General features: G+C 46.8%; 1 protein-coding gene across 3 annotated transcripts in view; it reads left to right on the top strand.

Annotated features, from left to right (window-relative positions):
* The window catches only part of RNF19A (ring finger protein 19A, RBR E3 ubiquitin protein ligase), a 141,622-nt gene that overhangs the window by 46,874 nt on the left and 75,169 nt on the right, over window positions 1-19,579 (top strand). Inside the window, exon 1 of one of the 3 annotated variants that reach the window (XM_063924202.1) lies at window positions 11,680-11,862. The exons of the other annotated variants lie outside the window; for them this stretch is intronic. The gene's annotated coding sequence lies outside the window, so the exon portion shown is untranslated. Of the gene's footprint in view, window positions 1-11,679; window positions 11,863-19,579 lie in introns of those variants that run through there. 3 annotated transcript variants of the gene reach the window in all.

Raw genomic sequence — 19,579 nt, 5'->3', positions numbered from 1 at the left:
AGATAAACGCAGCTGCTGTGCAGGGTTAAAGAGACGTTTAACTCTGCCTTCAGTCACTCCGTGTGCTTGGGTTAGGGGATGTTGGTTGTAGACAACACTGTTAGTTAATATTGCAGCTGTTTGCACGTGGGACATCCTTTTAGACAGATGGAGAAGACGTGTTGGTAATCCCTGTAATAATACTAGTTAATTATACGGGCGCTGCACTTTAAACAGTGCAAGAAAACCGGGCTGGGTTCTGCGCGGCTCCTCCTGTGTGTCACGTTTATTACCCGTATAATTACGAAGTGTTGTATTAAAAATAAAGCTAAATACTGAGGCTTTAACCTATAAAATATCCACCACAAAAATAGGTAACAGCTGTGCCATGCTAATAGAGATATCTGCATGTGTGAAAAAAAGGCCCGATTCAGGTTTGTTAGTAAGTAAAGCAAAAAAAAAGCAAGTAACTTTGTGTCTGGAACAAACCATGTTGCCATGCAAGGGAAGCAAACACATTTATATTGTTTCTGTGCAGTGTGAATACTGGCTGCTTTTGCGTAGTCCATGCTAGGTACACACTGGCAGATTTTTTTTGGTCTGCCTGACAATCGGGCGATTTTTCAGGAAATTGTAGGCACCAATATCTAAAGATTTTTTTTTTTCCCAGTTACCAATTTTCTGCCTCATCACACTACTTTTGCATATGTCCGCCCACAAGGAGGGTGATGTCTTGAGAGGAAAACATAGGAAATATGGGCAGATTATTGAGAACGCACACACACTGCTAGATATCTGGAGATTGTGGCCAAGATTTTTGGTCTGGGCCAATTGAGAAGAAAATCAGTCGTTCGGGTATGTGCACGATTTTCCAGAATTATCGCCGAAACAATCTTTCGTCCACACTGTACAATAAATCAGGCCGATGTCCCAATTATTTGCAAAACGGCCCAATAATCGTATAGTGTGTACCTAGCTTTCGACAGCTTTATTTTTACACTGCCATTTAGATTTCAGTTTGAACACACCCCACCCAAATCTAACCTCTCTACACATATTACATCTGCCCCACCTGCAGTGCAGCTTGGTTTTGCCCAGATGCTTGCTTTTTTGTTTTACTTACAAACATGATTTTGGCCTAAATTACTAGGACTATATCATCTTTTCAAGTAGCACTGTTAAAGATCTGTAAAAGTTCTTCAGGAATATCAAACGCCACTGACACAATACAGTTACAACCCCTGATGTGTGGTATTTCATCTAATTGTTTTTCCTTTTTCACCTCACAGGCTTTTTATTTTCTACCTTATTTGATTCAAAGTTGTGTGGTGGGTTCTTTGATCTTTCTTTCTTTCTTTCTTTCTTTCTTTCTTTCTTTCTTTCTTTCTTTCTTTCTTTCTTTCTTTCTTTCTTTCTTTCTTTCTTTCTTTCTTTCTTTCGTTTCATTTTGTTTTCGGTGGTGGGGTGGTTGCTGTGTGAATAATAATTGAAATAAAGATGGCGGAAGCATTTGTCAGGTGGTCGCTTGACCTAGACACTGAATCCTAATACGGAAACTGTGGTCCTAGGAATATGTAAATGCCGGTAAATGTCCCTTTGTCTGTGTGTATCATTGTTATGATATCCGTATAGTGTGTCATTTCGTATACAGATTAGATTAAGAATAGAAACAGATGATGTAATTGGGTTGAATATCTTATTTGCTGTACTTGCCTTGGAGGCAGTGTCAGACTTGTTGCTCCCTGGTTAATGTCCTGTAATATGTGGGTGAGAGGCGCAGATCTTAATTTGAGCCTCCGTCACTGAGTTGCTATATATTTCAAGTTGAGGGGAGAGATGTATGTGGGTGTTTTGTTAATGACGTTGAATGGTTCTAGAAGTATTTATATTGGATTCTGTAAAGTACAGGCTACTAATGTAGAGTTTGTCAAAGTGGATCAGCAGTATAATTTGGTGAGGATTAGAAATCTAGCTGCTGACATGGATTGCAGGGGTGATGTCTTGATAGGAGGAGACCAGTCAGACTAGACGATCAGGTGTTAATCAAAGGTTTGTGTATTTCTGAACTCACATCACGTATAGGGGTCAATTCAATTAACTGTAATGATAATAAAATAATATGTAAATACCACATCCCCCCCCCCCCCCCCCCCCCTTCCCCTTGCGGCCAGTGGCTACACTGGCAAATGTCCAGGGGCCCACTAAGCTCCAGCATCCTAGCTCCGGTTTCTGTATAGGCCCGAGGCAGTGGCCTGGATTTCCAGACTTCTTGATACTAGTCTGCCATGACCATGCTGACGCTGCTGCCTGGCAGGCCCGCCTGATCCCCGCTGTCTGTCTCTTATTTGAGGAGGCTCCTCTGTCGTTGTGCTCCGCCTGTAGAGGTTGGTATCCCTGCAGGTACCCCTGCGACTGCCCGTTGGGAGTGCCTCTGATCAGCATTCTGTACAGCTCCCTCCTTGACTAACAGTTCTGTGTTTGGCTCCGTTGGTACCTACACAGCTGCACATTTAGACCTAAGGGTTTATAGAAATCAAATAGGAGGCCCAATTTAAGTTTGCCAGGGACCTCCAAGCCTCTAGTAACGCCACTGCTCACGGCCCAATCTCACCCCAGATTTGTGGATTTTTGTACACCGCCAAATGCGTCCTATTCAGTTGTTCCCTGCGCCCCTTGCTGGTTGTTTGTTTCAATGAGCAGCTATCGGAGCTATTCAATTGTTGGCCACTACCAGTACACACTTGTTGCCCATTACTAGTTAAGACTCCTGACCGCTCTGGGGTTTAGCCGCACATAGGGGTCAATTCTATTCGGCAACTAAAGAATAGCGCCGGGAATTAGCTCCCGACGCTATTCAATTCAGCTAAAGTTAAGTCGGCGATGTCCCGTTCTCGCCGACTTAACAGGTAGTTTTGTCGGGAGAACGGGCATTCTCCGACTTAACTACCCGGCGCGAGGCTGATTCCCGACAGAATCAGCCTCGCGCCGGCCGCGAGGCAGCACTTTTGTCGGGTTTATTTTCTCATCCCCCGGGGATGAGAGAAGAATTCCCGACAATTGCGGGCAACTAGTAGCAGAATTGAATAGCGTCGGGAGCTAATTCCCGGCGCTATTCTTTAGTTGCCGAATAGAATTGACCCCAAAGCAGTTTAACCTGTTTTAAGAGCATGAATGAGTGTCCAAAGTCTGGGTTTGGACAGATTATTTAACACTTTTTTTTTCTCGCACCTTTAGATGGCCAGCAGGTGACGTGTGCCACAATTGAATTGGCCCCAATGTGTCTGCGAACAAGAATCCACGAGTCTGGCAGTACCATAAGTGCAGCTATGCGCCGCACTTACCTGCACCCGAGAGAATATTTTTGCTTAATTGGATTGAACCCCATAGGGAGAGATTTATCAAGTAAAGATGTTGCGTATAACAACCAATTATAGTCTACCTATCATTTTATAAAATGTGATAGCTAGAATCTGATTGGTTGCTATGAGCTACACCTGCAAGAAGGTTTAATTTAGTGTGGTTACATAGATATTCATGTTGCAGTTCTTGAATGCATTCTATAAATACATTCATCTTGTTCTTTGTACACACCCTGTCCTCTCCCTTATCAGATAATGTTCCAGATGTTAGCTTTGTACAGTACTCATGCAGACCTGCCACTATTCCAAGAAATCTTTTAATAAAATCTCCTCCCAAACCTATACTATCAAACTCCCCTACAAACTGGTTGTTGGCCAGGGAAGCCACTGCTCTGACACTGAGGTCATGTGATATATTCACAGCCAATGGACTAGCAGCCTGATGTCATGTGACACGTCTCTCCGGCACTCTGCCAGTATACGGGTGGTTTTCACTCGCATTAATAACTATTTATAGATGCCAAGAAAAATTCTATCTTCAGACTTAAATGTAAAAAGTTAATTTATGTGCTATCTCTGGAGATCTGGTTATGTTCAGTTGTGTGTAGATGACCGGTCTGTTTTAATAGGAAATGTGCGTTTTATCTAGTTTTTAGGCACCATTATTGTATCTAAAAGCAAAAAAATGTGCCATAAAAGTTTTAAATAATGAAACAAGAATAGAATGAGTTGTACATTTTATATTCTTAACAGTTTCTGAACAAAAAGGGTTCAGGAGAGTCGGCACTCCTGCTTATCATACTCCAGATCACCAGCGCCGGCACTCCCATTATTGGCCTGGGTGCCCTCAATCAATTGTAAATAGGCAATAGAAGGTATTGGCACAGGGCTTTTCATCAGCCAGGAATCCAAAGTTGTCCCAATCAGCATAGCGGGACATTTCTTTTTATAAGTCAGCGGTTTTTTAAATTTAATACATTCTTCAGGACTTGCGGTATGTCCTGATGAAATGTAATAAAATAAAAGTAAGGTTGACTTATGGAAGAAATGTTCCGCTAAGCCGATTGGGACAACTTTGGATTCCTGACTGATGAAAAGCCCTGTGAGTATACTGGTGTGGTGTACATACCGTATATACACGTGCATACATCTACGTATTTGAATTAACCCAGCACTTTTCCGTGATTTGTGGCTGTGCAGTAGGCAGTTATTGATGGTGTTTGATGGGCGTAGAGCAGTGCTGCGCCAGCAGCGGAATACATACTATTTACAAGTGGCCGGGCTGTCAAGATACTGACAGCGGCATCCCAGCCGTGAGTATGCCGGCGGTGGAGCAAGCGCTAGAAAGACCCTTGCGGCCTTGCTGCACTCGCCATGCCAGGTTATATTCTCCCTCTATGGGTGTCGTGGACACCCACAGAGGGAGAAAAGCCTGTGGCACTGGAATTCTGGCGGCGGCATTTCACCGCCTGTTGGGTTTCCGGCTGCGGGATTGTGACCGCTGGGATACTGACAGGCGGTCTCGTTATTGCCCCCCCCCCCAGCACTTACACATGTCCGCTCTCTGTGTGGATTTGCTTGCAGTGATTTCATGCACTTGGTAACAGTCTGGCAGTCTTTGTCCTTTATTGTACTCGGCAGTGTTACTAAAGGAGGACACAGGGCACATGTACAAACAATTGAATTATGGGAATATAGATTTTCATTATTTATGCACTGGCAGCATACATATAGGGAGAGAGGAGGACACATGGCACTGGCAGCATACATATAGGGAGAGAGGAGGATACAGGGCACTGGCAGCATACGTATAGGAAGAGAGGATGACCCATGGCACTGGCAGCATACATATAGGGAGAGAGGAGGACACATGGCACTGGCAGCATACATATAGGGAGAGAGGAGGACACAGGGCACTGGCAGCATACATATAGGGAGAGAGGAGGACACAGGGCACTGGCAGCATACATATAGGGAGAGAGGAGGATACAGGGCACTGGCAGCATACGTATAGGAAGAGAGGATGACCCATGGCACTGGCAGCATACATATAGGGAGAGAGGAGGACACAGGGCACTGGCAGCATACATATAGGGAGAGAGGAGGACACATGGCACTGGCAGCATACATATAGGGAGAGGGGACACGGCACTGGCAGCATACATATAGGGAGAGAGGAGATCACATGGCACTGGCAGCATACATATAGGGAGAGAGGAGGACACATGGCACTGGCAGCATACATATAGGGAGAGAGGAGGACACATGGCACTGGCAGCATACATATAGGGAGAGAGGAGGGCACTGGCAGCATACATATAGGGAGAGAGGAGGGCACTGGCAGCATACATATAGGGAGAGAGGAGGACACAGGGCACTGGCAGCATACATATAGGGAGAGAGGAGGACACAGGGCACTGGCAGCATACATATAGGTAAAGAGGAGGACACATGGCACTGGCAGCATACGTATAGGGAGAGAGGATGACACAGGGCACTGGCAGCATACATATAGGGAGAGAGGAGGACACAGGGCACTGGCAGCATACATATAGGGAGAGAGGAGGACACATGGCACTGGCAGCATACATATAGGGAGAGAGGAGGACACAGGGCACTGGCAGCATACATATAGGGAGAGAGGAGGACACAGGGCACTGGCAGCATACATATAGGGAGAGAGGAGAACACAGGGCACTGGCAGCATACATATAGGGAGAGAGGAGGACACATGGCACTGGCAGCATACATATAGGGAGAGAGGAGGTCACAGGGCACTGGCAGCATACATATAGGGAGAGAGGAGGACACAGGGCACTGGCAGCATACGTATATGGAGAGAGGAGGACACATGGCACTGGCAGCATACATATAGGGAGAGAGGAGGAAACATGGCACTGGCAGCATACATATAGGGAGAGAGGAGGACACAGGGCACAGGCAGCATACATATAGGGAGAGGGGACACGGCACTGGCAGCATACATATAGGGAGAGAGGAGGACACATGGCACTGGCAGCATACATATAGGGAGAGAGGAGGACACAGGGCACTGGCAGCATACATATAGGGAGAGAGGAGGACACAGGGCACTGGCAGCATACATATAGGGAGAGAGGAGGACACATGGCACTGGCAGCATACATATAGGGAGAGATGAGGGCACTGGCAGCATACATATAGGGAGAGAGGAGGACACAGGGCACTGGCAGCATACATATAGGGAGAGAGGAGGACACAGGGCACTGGCAGCATACATATAGGGAGAGAGGAGGACACAGGGCACTGGCAGCATACGTACATGGAGAGAGGAGGACACATGGCACTGGCAGCATACATATAGGGAGAGAGGAGGAAACATGGCACTGGCAGCATACATATAGGGAGAGAGGAGGACACATGGCACTGGCAGCATACATATAGGGAGAGAGGAGGACACATGGCACTGGCAGCATACATATAGGGAGAGAGGAGGACACAGGGCACTGGCAGCATACATATAGGGAGAGAGGAGGACACAGGGCACTGGCAGCATACGTATAGGGAGAGAGGAGAACACAGGGCACTGGCAGCATACATATAGGGAGAGAGGAGGACACAGGGCACTGGCAGCATACATATAGGGAGAGAGGAGGACACAGGGCACTGGCAGCATACATATAGGGAGAGAGTAGGACACAGGGCACTGGCAGCATACATATAGGGAGAGAGGAGGACACAGGGCACTGGCAGCATACATATAGGGAGAGAAGAGGATACATGGCACTGGCAGCATACATATAGGGAGAGAGGAGGACACAGGGCACTGGCAGCATACATATAGGGAGAGAGGAGGACACATGGCACTGGCAGCATACATATAGGGAGAGAGGAGGACACAGGGCACTGGCAGCATACATATAGGGAGAGAGGAGGACACAGGGCACTGGCAGCATACATATAGGGAGAGAGGAGGATAAATGGCACTGGCAGCATACATATAGGGAGAGAGGAGGACACAGGGCACTGGCAGCATACATATAGGGAGAGAGGAGGACACATGGCACTGGCAGCATACATATAGGGAGAGAGGAGGACACAGGGCACTGGCAGCATACATATAGGGAGAGAGGAGGACACAGGGCACTGGCAGCATACATATAGGGGGAGAGGAGGACACATGGCACTGGCAGCATACATATAGGGAGAGAGGAGGACACAGGGCACTGGCAGCATACATATAGGGAGAGAGGATGACACAGGGCACTGGCAGCATACGTATAGGGAGAGAGGAGGACACAGGGCACTGGCAGCATACGTATAGGGAGAGAGGAGGACACAGGGCACTGGCAGCATACGTATAGGGAGAGAGGAGGACACATGGCACTGGCAGCATACATATAGGGAGAGAGGATGACACAGGGCACTGGCAGCATACATATAGGGAGAGAGGAGGACACATGGCACTGGCAGCATACGTATAGGGAGAGAGGAGGACATAGGGCACTGGCAGCATACGTATAGGGAGAGAGGAGGACACAGGGCACTGGCAGCATACATATAGGGAGAGAGGAGGACACATGGCACTGGCAGCATACGTATAGGGAGAGAGGAGGACATAGGGCACTGGCAGCATACGTATAGGGAGAGAGGAGGACACAGGGCACTGGCAGCATACATATAGGGAGAGAGGAGGACACAGGGCACTGGCAGCATACATATAGGGAGAGAGGAGGACACATGGCACTGGTAGCATACATATAGGGAGAGAGGAGGACACATGGCACTGGCAGCATACGTATAGGGAGAGAGGAGGACACAGGGCACTGGCAGCATACGTATAGGGAGAGAGGAGGACACAGGGCACTGGCAGCATACATATAGGGAGAGAGGAGGGCACTGGCAGCATACATATAGGGAGAGAGGAGGACACAGGGCATTGGCAGCATACATATAGGGAGAGAGGAGGACACGGCACTGGCAGCATACGTATATGGAGAGAGGAGGACACAGGGCACTGGCAGCATACATATAGGGAGAGAGGACGACACAGGGCACTGGCAGCATACATATAGGGAGAGAGGAGGGCACTGGCAGCATACATATAGGGAGAGAGGAGGACACATGGCACTGGCAGCATACATATAGGGAGAGAGGAGGACACAGGGCACTGGCAGCATACATATAGGGAGAGAGGAGGACACAGGGCACTGGCAGCATACATATAGGGAGAGAGGAGGACACAGGGCACTGGCAGCATACGTATATGGAGAGAGGAGGACACAGGGCACTGGCAGCACACATATAGGGAGAGAGGAGGACACAGGGCACTGGCAGCATACGTATATGGAGAGAGGAGGACACAGGGGTCTGCAACATTCAGAGCAAAGCAGGGAGCACACTGTGATTACTGCACAGCAGAGTGTAGATAAACCGCTCACTCCTAAGTATCTGTCACCATTGTCATTTATCGGTAATGTTCTTATAATGTAATCTGCTCTGTATATTGTATGCATGCTGTGGCCCTTTATATTCTAGACGTCTACTGATTAGCTATGGGCTCATTATACCATATGTAAGTGACCATTCTTGTCCAAGCTATGAGTGCACAGTGTTTAATAGGCCTCTGACATATCTGAGAGGTGTGGCCAATGTCATAATATTCACCCCATCATTTCTTCTAGATCCTATATAAGAGAAGACTGTTCTATAAATCTATTACAGTGTATTGTACTGATCTGGGCATAGAGGTGCTGCATCGCTCTCATGCGTTAGTGAATGGTCACGGTGCTGTTTCGGTGCAGCTGATTAACTATTCCAATGCAGCCTATAGCCTAATAAGGCCAGCTTGGCGTTCTTGGTGAGAGTAGCCAGATTGTTTACTTCTAAGAAACCTCCTAAAATACAGATGTTGCTCCCAGTGTTTATGCTGCGGAGCAGAGAGGAGTAAATCTGTGTGGGAGGTTCAGAGCATAAACCCAGCTATTGTTTTGAGTTCCTCCTCTGGAATGTGTCTGAAACTCAGGTTAATAATTAAAGGGAAATAAGCCTCCTCTGGAGAATAGCACACAGATCCAGTAAAGTAGTTAACGTCTCTATTATTAACGTCTCCGAGGTGCGTGACGGCGATCTGTGTGCTGGCGTTCACCTTAATCTGTAGTAATGGTCTTATAAAATGCAGGTTGTTCTGTTAGGTTTGCCCTGTAGGGGTTGTGACTGTATTAAATAGTGCTCAGGAAACCAGGAGGTCTATTGGGAGATGTTCCTTCCTATTTCTGTCATAGATAGAGCGCATACTTTTATTATTATTATTGCTTCCAGGCATTAAATACTTCGTTTGGAGAATGACTTTTTAGCGAATGCTGACATTTGATGGTTGCTGGAGCATATTAACAACCGCCTTTGATTGTGAACCATAAATCTGGCTCTACCTCCTCCAGTTGTCCTATTTGCCCCACCAACTTCCTTGTCCCTCTTACATGTTTCAGTAATCAGCATCTCTTCCTTTTCCCCATTGTTCGGGGCAGCATATTTTTTTAGGCACCTTTTAAGTGCATGATGAATGATAGTTGCCGCAAGTGTAACTGGTGCCTAAAGCATGCATCCATTTTGTTCACTAAATTATTGTTAGTAGCATTTTAGCCTTTTATGGGCCTAATTCAGACCTGGTCGCATGCAGGCTATTTTTTGCACTGCTGCGACCAGGTAATCGCCGCCTATAGGGGAAGGGAGTAAGCGCTTTGCAGGGGTGCGATCGGTTGTGCAGAGAGCTGCACAAACAAAAGTTTGTGCAGTTTCTGCACAGCCCAGGACTTACTCACCCGCTGCGACGATCCAGGATGTTGCTGACGTCAGGAACCCTCCCTGGAAACGGCTGCGTTTTTCCGCACACTCCCAGAAAACGGTGAGTTGCCGCCCACGAACGCCTTCTGCCTGTCAATCTTTTTGCGATTGCCAGGTGCGATTGCTTTTGTTTCGTGGGAACCGATGCTGCCTGGCGACAGCCGAAGCACCTGCGCATTGTGGGTCACGCGCACAGCGGGTCACACGCATGCGCAGTTCAAACCCGATCACACGGCTGTGAAAAAATGCAGCGTGCGATCTGGTCTGAATGACCCCCCTATGTCACTACTGAGATGTGAGACACTTTCTACCCATATTTATCCTACAAGAGCTCTATTGATATTTCTTATGGGCCTACATATTAAATACTATTTCTTACCATGCAGTGATCGCCTGTGTAAACAATCTCTCTATATGTTATCACTAGCGGTGCACGCTATCACTTTTCTGTGGTTATGTGATCATTCATAGCGCGCCCTAATTTTACAGTGCGTAATAAAATAATGTTATAGTTGAAGTTTAAACATGGTTCAGTAATTATTCCCTTTGTTGTATGGCTCAATTCTTCTCTGTAAAGAAAGAAGTTTTCCCATATATTCTGATTTTAATTAAAAGGCAAAACGATAGATAAATATAATGTAAAGGGAAACGGCTTTTATTCACTTCCCAATCTAGCACTTATTATGTGTGAGCATTGGTGTATACTCTGCTGGTTGGGTGCCAACTCTATGCATGTGGGTGCATCTCCCCATATACATATTATTAATGGGGTCCTATACTGGTGGGGAGTGAATAGGGGCAGGTGTACAGACTTGCAGGGGGTTGAACAGATATGTACAGTCAAATACATGAATGTAACTTGGTCCAAAACATGTTCTTCTGATGATACACCGAGCCACCACATCACTGTTGGCTTATCTGTAATGGCTGAGATTGTAGTCATTGCAAAGCTGATAATTGCTTACTGAATTTTTTTTCCTCCCATCATTTAAATACACAGTTGGTGACACTTTCTGCAAGCATTCCATGTCATCTGGAGCACTACATAGGTGTGAGGCACCCTACTGGACTGGAAGTTGCTTGCTGTGTGGGTGCAGCCATCTTGTCTGGTGACCCAACGTTCAGCCTGTCCGTTCTTGAGAATGTTGCCATCCATACTCTTGCTTGCTAATGATGGTCTACATTCTACTTAACGTTATGTCAGTGCCTCGGCTGGTATACTTGTAGTTCATTGTACAGTACACATTCCAAGCTCTTCTCATCCTCTTCAGACAGGAGACTTTACAGTACCATCTTGCCTTCTTGTTACAGACTGCGTTGGCTTTCTCTAGCTCTTCTCCATTCTCCACTACATAAATCTGTACCTGACAATACAGAGGTATGTGAGGAATCTTGGTATGGACTGTACAAGTGTATGCATAATATTAATAACTCGCAGAGCTTGTACTCTGTACTGTTTATTGACTTTACTCCTTCTACAGGTTATCCCGCATTCTCTGCAAAGTCCATGCGTATGTTTATTCCAAGACACTGCTGTCTGTGTCTAGGCAACCATGGGAAATATTTTAAGCAGAAATAGATGTATTGATATTAGACTTTCACCGAATATACACTGCTAGGATTCAGCCACATTGTACATCCTCAGCAATGGTTGTGCACAGATCCTATAAACATGTCATTGAAGTAAGAAAACTAGCTGCAGGTAAGGATTAAATAAAGTTATACTATATGGTTATTCTTACAATTCTGTTGTTGGCTTGATTTACGTTCTAGGGAAGAGTAACATTGTAATATTTAGGCCTGCTGCTGTAATGTCTCCAGTAAGTTCCATTAATTATATGCATTGTGAAGACTTTGAGAGAGTCACTTCCTCCCCCCCCCCTCCCTCCTGTTGCTTTTCTTCCTTTTGATCTGTAGTTGGTATCCTTCTGTAATATACGATGCCTAATATTCTCCTGTCCCCTACTCTCAGCATTCATTGTCCTCCTTTCCCCCTATATGTATGCTGCCAGTGCTCTGAGTCCCCATATTCGCCTATATGTATGCTGCCAGTGCCCTGTGTCCCCCCTATGGAATGTGTATGATTTAATGGCGGGCGGAATGCCGACTGTCCATATTTCGACAGCGGCATCCCGGCCGGCAGAGTGCTGGCAGCGGGGCGAGCGCAGAGTCCCCTTGTGGGCTTGGTTCTATTCCCGCTCTATGGGTGTCGTGGACATTCCAAGCTGGTGGCATTCTCTCCCTATATGTATTCTGCCAGTGCCGTGTCCCCTCTCCCTATATGTATGCTGCCAGTGCCATATCCCCTCTCCCTATATGTATGCTGCCAGTGCCGTGTCCCCTCTCCCTATATGTATGCTGCCAGTGCCGTGTCCCCTCTCCCTATATGTATGCTGCCAGTGCCCTGTGTCGTCCTCTCTCCATATATGTATGCTGCCAGTGCCCTGTGTCGTCCTCTCTCCCTATATGTATGCTGCCAGTGCCGTGTCCCCTCTCCCTATATGTATGCTGCCAGTGCCGTGTCCCCTCTCCCTATATGTATGTATGCTGCCAGTGCCGTGTCCCCTCTCCCTATATGTATGTATGCTGCCAGTGCCCTGTGTCCTCCTCTCTCCCTATATGTATGCTGCCAGTGCCCTGTGTCCTCCTCTCTCCCTATATGTATGCTGCCAGTGCCGTGTCCCCTCTCCTTATATGTATGCTGCCAGTGCCGTGTCCCCTCTCCCTATATGTATGCTGCCAGTGCCCTGTGTCGTCCTCTCTCCATATATGTATGCTGCCAGTGCCCTGTGTCGTCCTCTCTCCCTATATGTATGCTGCCAGTGCCGTGTCCCCTCTCCCTATATGTATGCTGCCAGTGCCGTGTCCCCTCTCCCTATATGTATGTATGCTGCCAGTGCCGTGTCCCCTCTCCCTATATGTATGTATGCTGCCAGTGCCCTGTGTCCTCCTCTCTCCCTATATGTATGCTGCCAGTGCCCTGTGTCCTCCTCTCTCCCTATATGTATGCTGCCAGTGCCCTGTGTCGTCCTCTCTCCATATACGTATGCTGCCAGTGCCCTATGTCCTCCTCTCTCCCTATATGTATGCTGCCAGTGCCCTGTGTCCTCCTCTCTCCCTATATGTATGCTGCCAGTGCCCTGTGTCCTCCTCTCTCCCTATATGTATGCTGCCAGTGCCCTGTGTTCTCCTCTCTCCATATACGTATGCTGCCAGTGCCCTGTGTCCTCCTCTCTCCCTATATGTATGCTGCCAGTGCCCTGTGTCCTCCTCTCTCCCTATATGTATGCTGCCAGTGCCCTGTGTCCTCCTCTCTCCCTATATGTATGCTGCCAGTGCCCTGTGTCCTCCTCTCTCCCTATATGTATGCTGCTAGTGCCCTGTGTCCTCCTCTCTCCCTATATGTATGCTGCCAGTGCCCTGTGTCCTCCTCTCTCCCTATATGTATGCTGCCAGTGCCCTGTGTCCTCCTCTCTCCCTATATGTATGCTGCCAGTGCCCTGTGTCCTCCTCTCTCCCTATATGTATGCTGCCAGTGCCCTGTGTCCTCCTCTCTCCCTATATGTATGCTGCCAGTGCCCTGTGTCCTCCTCTCTCCTTATATGTATGCTGCCAGTGCCATGTGTCCTCCTCTCTCCCTATATGTATGCTGCTAGTGCCCTGTGTCCTCCTCTCTCCCTATACGTATGCTGCCAGTGCCCTGTGTTCTCCTCCTCTCTCCCTATATGTATGCTGCCAGTGCCCTGTGTTCTCCTCTCTCCCTATATGTATGCTGCCAATGCCCTGTGTCCTCCTCTCTCCCTATATGTATGCTGCCAGTGCCCTGTGTCCTCCTCTCTCCCTATATGTATGCTGCTAGTGCCCTGTGTCCTCCTCTCTCCCTATACCTATGCTGCCAGTGCCCTGTGTTCTCCTCTCTCCATATACGTATGCTGCCAGTGCCCTGTGTCCTCCTCTCTCCCTATATGTTTGCTGCCAGTGCCCTGTGTCCTCCTCTCTCCCTATATGTATGCTGCCAGTGCCCTGTGTCCTCCTCTCTCCCTATATGTATGCTGTCAGTGCCCTGTGTCCTCCTCTCTCCATATATGTATGCTGCCAATGCCCTGTGTTCTCCTCTCTCCCTATATTATGCTGCCAGTGCATAAATAATGAAAATCTATATTCCCATAATTCAATTGTTTGTACATGAGGAGTGATGCTGGCCATACATTCGGACGACCAGCATCTGATCCGATTCCTCATACGATTGCTCTTCAATCACCCCAGGAGCCCTTGGCACACAATTTGGAGTTTTATGTGCATACGATGAAGCACACAGTCTATCGATTGTGTGCCTCACAAAAAGCACGCGATCACCTGGAAGGAAATGCCTCTAAAAAATGATGCTGATCGTATACGATGCATCGTATGTGCGTAAAACGAGGTACGATGTGCATACGATTCCGACGGATAATATGATGCGACATTCGAACCACTGGTCCGCACTTCGCATCGTAATCATACCCAAAACACATACGATGCGCACACAATGCATCATACGATGCGTGTAAATCGATATCACCCTAATGTATGGCCAGCTTTAAATTCTATTGATCAGATTGGGTAAAGCTGAGGAATCACCATTGAATTATGGTGTCCTCCTTTGTGTGTGACGTCTCTGCTCACATTGCATTCAATTCTTTGTCTGTATTGGATTTTGCCTGAAGTTTTCTTTGATCTTTTAAGCTATTGAGTAAAACTAAACTTTGGGATCCATGTCTGTATGATAGTAGCTTCTGGTTTCTCCACCTTCATGTGGCTGTAATGTATTAGTTTGTTCGGTATCGGTTCACATGGTCGACCATGTTATGGTCGACAGTCATTAGGTCGACCACTATTGGTCGATATGGACACATGGTCGACACATGGAAATGGTCGACATGAGTTTTTTAACTTTTTTTTCTTTTGGGGAACTTTTCCATACTTTACGATCCACGTGGACTACGATTGGAACGGTAATCTGTGCCGAGCGAAGCGAAGGCACCATGCCCGAAGCATGACGAGCGAAGCGAGCCATGCGAGGGGACGCGGTGCACTAATTGGGGTTCCCAGTCACTTTACGCAAAAAACGACACCGGAAAAAAAAACAAAAAAAAACACTGATGTCGACCTTTCCATGTGTCGACCTTTCCATGTGTCGACCATGTGTCCATGTCGACCATGTCAATGTCGACCAATAGTGGTCGACCTAATGACTGTCGACCATAACATGGCCGATCATTCATACCGGAACCGTTTGTTCATGCCCTCTTTACGATTTTTTTTTTTGTTTCCTTTGTTTAATAGCTTTTCCTTGTGTAATCTGTCTTTTTATCAGGATGCATAATTGTTTATTTTCGTTGCCTATAGATACAAAAGAAATTTGCTGTCTGTATTGATTAGTTGTCCAAAGGGCGCAGCAAAGCTATGTCATAACCCAGGGCAATAAAACCGATCTGTCTGATTATGTGAGTACATAGCAGGAGGATAGAAAGGCAAAGTCGCGCCTGGGAGCCTGACACGGGAGCTCCCAGGGTGCAACGCGCCTCACATGATCTCCAAGCGCCGCCCGTCCATACACAGTGAACGGTAAACGGGTCGCACCGACCCGGCTGCCATCCACACTGCACAGCGAGCCGTAACACGTAACCCCACTCACTACCCGAGTTGGAATACCGGATTGCTTGACCCGGTATTTCAACCCTGGCACTTTTCAGACCGCACATGAACACGGTTTATGCGCATTCATGTGCCAATAACCCGTGTTCATAGCTGGCGGTCTGATAGGGGTATAAGTAAAGGGCCCTACACTCTGGCCATTTTCCGCCATGGTGCCCGACAGCCGATACGGGCGACGCGGCGGGTGGTGGTGGTGACGGAGGGAGTGAAGTTTCTACACTCCCTGACGTCACCCGGCCCTATAGCCCTGCATGCTAATATAAACGAGATTGTCCATATTGGCTTGCATGTATAAACGAGCCGGCACCAACGATGAATGACCGCGGGGCCGCGCATCATTCATCGTTGGTGCCTACACACTGAGTGATATGAATAATAGCTCGTTCATATCGCTCACTGTAATCTGTAAGTGTGTAGGGCCTGTAAGAGTGAATGAGTCATTACATTAGTCATCTGAAGGTGGACATCTCCCTTATTTGGTTAAATGTTTAGGCACTAACCTTGCAGCCATTTCTCTGGATATTCTGATGGCTGCCACAATGAAATGTACTTTATTTCGCTAACAATGGCTGGGAATGGTGTTGTGGTTTTGGCACAGTTAGGGAACACATGCAGGAAACTGCACATGTTTTATAAACACATACCTATCCGACTCGCCGCAATTATTCTTTTATTACCCGTTACTTATATAGCACACACATATTCTGCAGTGCTTTGCAGAGAATATTCATCAATTCACATTAGTCCCTGTCCCAGAGAAGTTTTCTATCTATATTCTCTACCACATGTACACGCAGACACTTACACACTGGGGTTCATTTTTCGTTGGGAGCCAATTGACCTACCAGTATATTCTTATATTCTTGGAATATGTGCTGAGCGGGGGGAGAGATGTGTGCTGAGCGGTCTGTGTTAAGATTGCTCAGCACACATCTCTCCCGTCAGTACTGGCCTTTAGCCTCTACCACCTCTGATGGGAGGCTTTTCCACTTGCCCACTACCCTTTTTGTGAAGTCATTTTTCCTCAGTTTGCCCCTGAACCTACCTCCCTCCAGTTTCAACATAAGTCCTTGTGCCCTAATGCTTCTCTTCCTTTGAAGAAAGTTTCCCTCCTGTACCTTGTTAAAACCTTGATATATTTGAAGTTTCTATCCTGTCCCCTTTCCCTTCTCTGCTACAAACTATACATTTAAGTTATCTTGTGCTGTAGGCCATGCACCATTTTAGTTGCCATTTTTTGTACAGTCTCTAATGTATTAATATTCTTCTGGAGATATGGCCTCCAGAACTGCATACAGTATTCTAGATGGGGCCGTACGAAAGGGGGTGGTATTCATGTGACCGCCGGTCAGCTGACCGACAGTCACATGACCTCCTCCACCAGCTCGACGGGTTACTATCCCGATGGTCGGCATGCCGACCAACAGGGACTATTTCCACTCGTGGGTGTCCACGACACCCATAGAGTGGGAATAGAACCCGTGGCGACCGCTGGTCGCCACCGAGCCCGCAGCGTGACGAGCGCAGCGAGCCCGCTAGGGGCTTGCTGCACTCGCCCCTCCCTGCCGGGATTCCGGCGTCGGTATGCTGCCGGTATCCCGGCGTTGGTAAGCTGACCGCCGGTCAGACATACTACACCCGTACGAAAGACCTATACAGTGGTTTTATTACTTCTTTCTTCTTGGTACTGATTCCTCTCCCTATGCAACTGTCTGACAAGATACAGTACTTTGTTCTCATTATGTGGAGCTGCTTATATTTCCTAAAGGCTATGTCTTTGGTATGAGTCGAACCCAGTCTTTTATAGTAAACCATACTGCTGGATGATCACTGGATCCTGGGTTCTCACACATTTACCTGAATGTGACATCATTATATTGTAGTTGTGCAATACCTACGTACATCTGGCTACTGTATTCTCCACATCTTGCAAGTATACCAATTTTATTACAGCTATAATGCTATGTTTTTACCTTTTGATTAGTTAAATTGTTACTTTTTGGAATGACACTATGTTTTGCCATTAATTATGTTTTCATATGGACCACTGATTGTGCATATGTATTGAAAGGGACAAAGAACCACACAGAGACGTCATATCGTCCTATCTATCTATCTATCTATCTATCTATCTATCTATCTATCTATCTATCTATCTATCTATCTATCTATCTATCTATCTATTACGTCTGATATTCTGCCCTACTTGTGTATATCAAGCCTAAAATAGCATCCTTGGGAGTAGGCTGCCTGCAAGGAATTTAGCACTATGTCTAGTGGAACTTAAGTGGCATACACACTAGGCGATTTTGAGCTACTTTGACCTCAAAATCGCCTAGTGTGTATGGCCGGGCGGTGAACACTGATGCACACTCCCACATAATCGCTGGACTCCGCCGTTCGCCGGCATGTTTTGCCGGCTGTGCAAACCACCATCCACAGTCTCCCCCACGTGAACATCGCTGGACCGGGTGAAAATCGCTCCATGTGTATGCACTGTGCGATTTTCCACCCAGCGATGTTCACATCATTGCTCTGCAACACACTTGCAAAAACGTCCATTGTGTATGCACCCTTTACAAAAGACCCCTCTGAAAGTCTCCCATGATTATTACCTCTCTTTAAAGCCATGTTAGAAATGTCCTGCAATAGGTTTCTGTCCTGCAATAGGTGCCATCTCCAATGCTGACCAATCTATAGGTGATGCCACTTTTCAGGGGGGTATTTCCCAGACTGCTCTCCTGGTTGGTACTCAGAAGTTGGACTTATTGATTAGTTTTTTTTTAAATCTTTTATATCTCTATATTTGTTATGCCTCCAGTTTTGTAACCGGAGAACAGAGTCAGATAGTTGGTGCGGTCATTGAGCTGTATGGGGAACGCCAGGGCCGTGCCCTCAGGTTCTTTAGAGAAGCGGTGTCTTCTGAAAGTACCCAGGCATCATTCTCTCTTCCATAGTCCTAGAAGAAAAAAAAAACACGGAGGCTCAATGCACAGTTTAAGTACCTTTAAATTCCAAATCATGGTTATTCCTAAAACATTGGCTGAAAATGCTATTGGGCAAGTTGCCTCTGCTCGGACTCCTGCTGTCCTCTGATTGGCTGGCTTTCATTTTTTGAATCAACACAAGAAGTTGTCATCATTTACACTCTGAATATCCGGGATCATCCTTTCACACCCGAATGCTGCTATGCTACATATTACACATACCATTAAGCTACCTGAAACCTAAGTACTTGAAGTTTAAAGATTTTTTTGTATTTACAAAACAAACAGTGATTACTACTCTGTCATGGAAAAAGTCTGAACAAGAGAGAATGTGACATGCTCTGGTTAGATAGGAGCAGGATATGACTGAGTGCTTCCTTCATGTCTCTCACTAAAGAGACCTCTTTTCCGTCATGTCTGGGTGGCCTCAAGATGGAATTTCTTACAAAAGAGAATGTAGTGTTTGTATTCTCTTTGGTGTTTAGACACTGTCTCAGCAATCCCACTATCAGCCACCAGAGGGGTCCGTGTCATAGATCAACTACTGTATCTACCAGTTTAGGTAGAAAGGTGCCTATCCAAACGCAGATCTCTGTCAATGCATCATATCCGATCCCACCTTCAGCTTCATCGTGAGCGAAGATAGAACATTTTGTGAGATTTTTATTTTTTTTTATTTTTTTTATGTTTTTGTTACTTGAATCATTTGATCAAGTTTTGTTTCTGGACAAGAAT

Source organism: Pseudophryne corroboree, chromosome 5 (assembly GCF_028390025.1).
Source record: "Pseudophryne corroboree isolate aPseCor3 chromosome 5, aPseCor3.hap2, whole genome shotgun sequence".
Classification (NCBI taxonomy): Eukaryota; Metazoa; Chordata; class Amphibia; order Anura; family Myobatrachidae; genus Pseudophryne; species Pseudophryne corroboree.
This window is presented reverse-complemented; position numbering and strand designations above follow the sequence as displayed.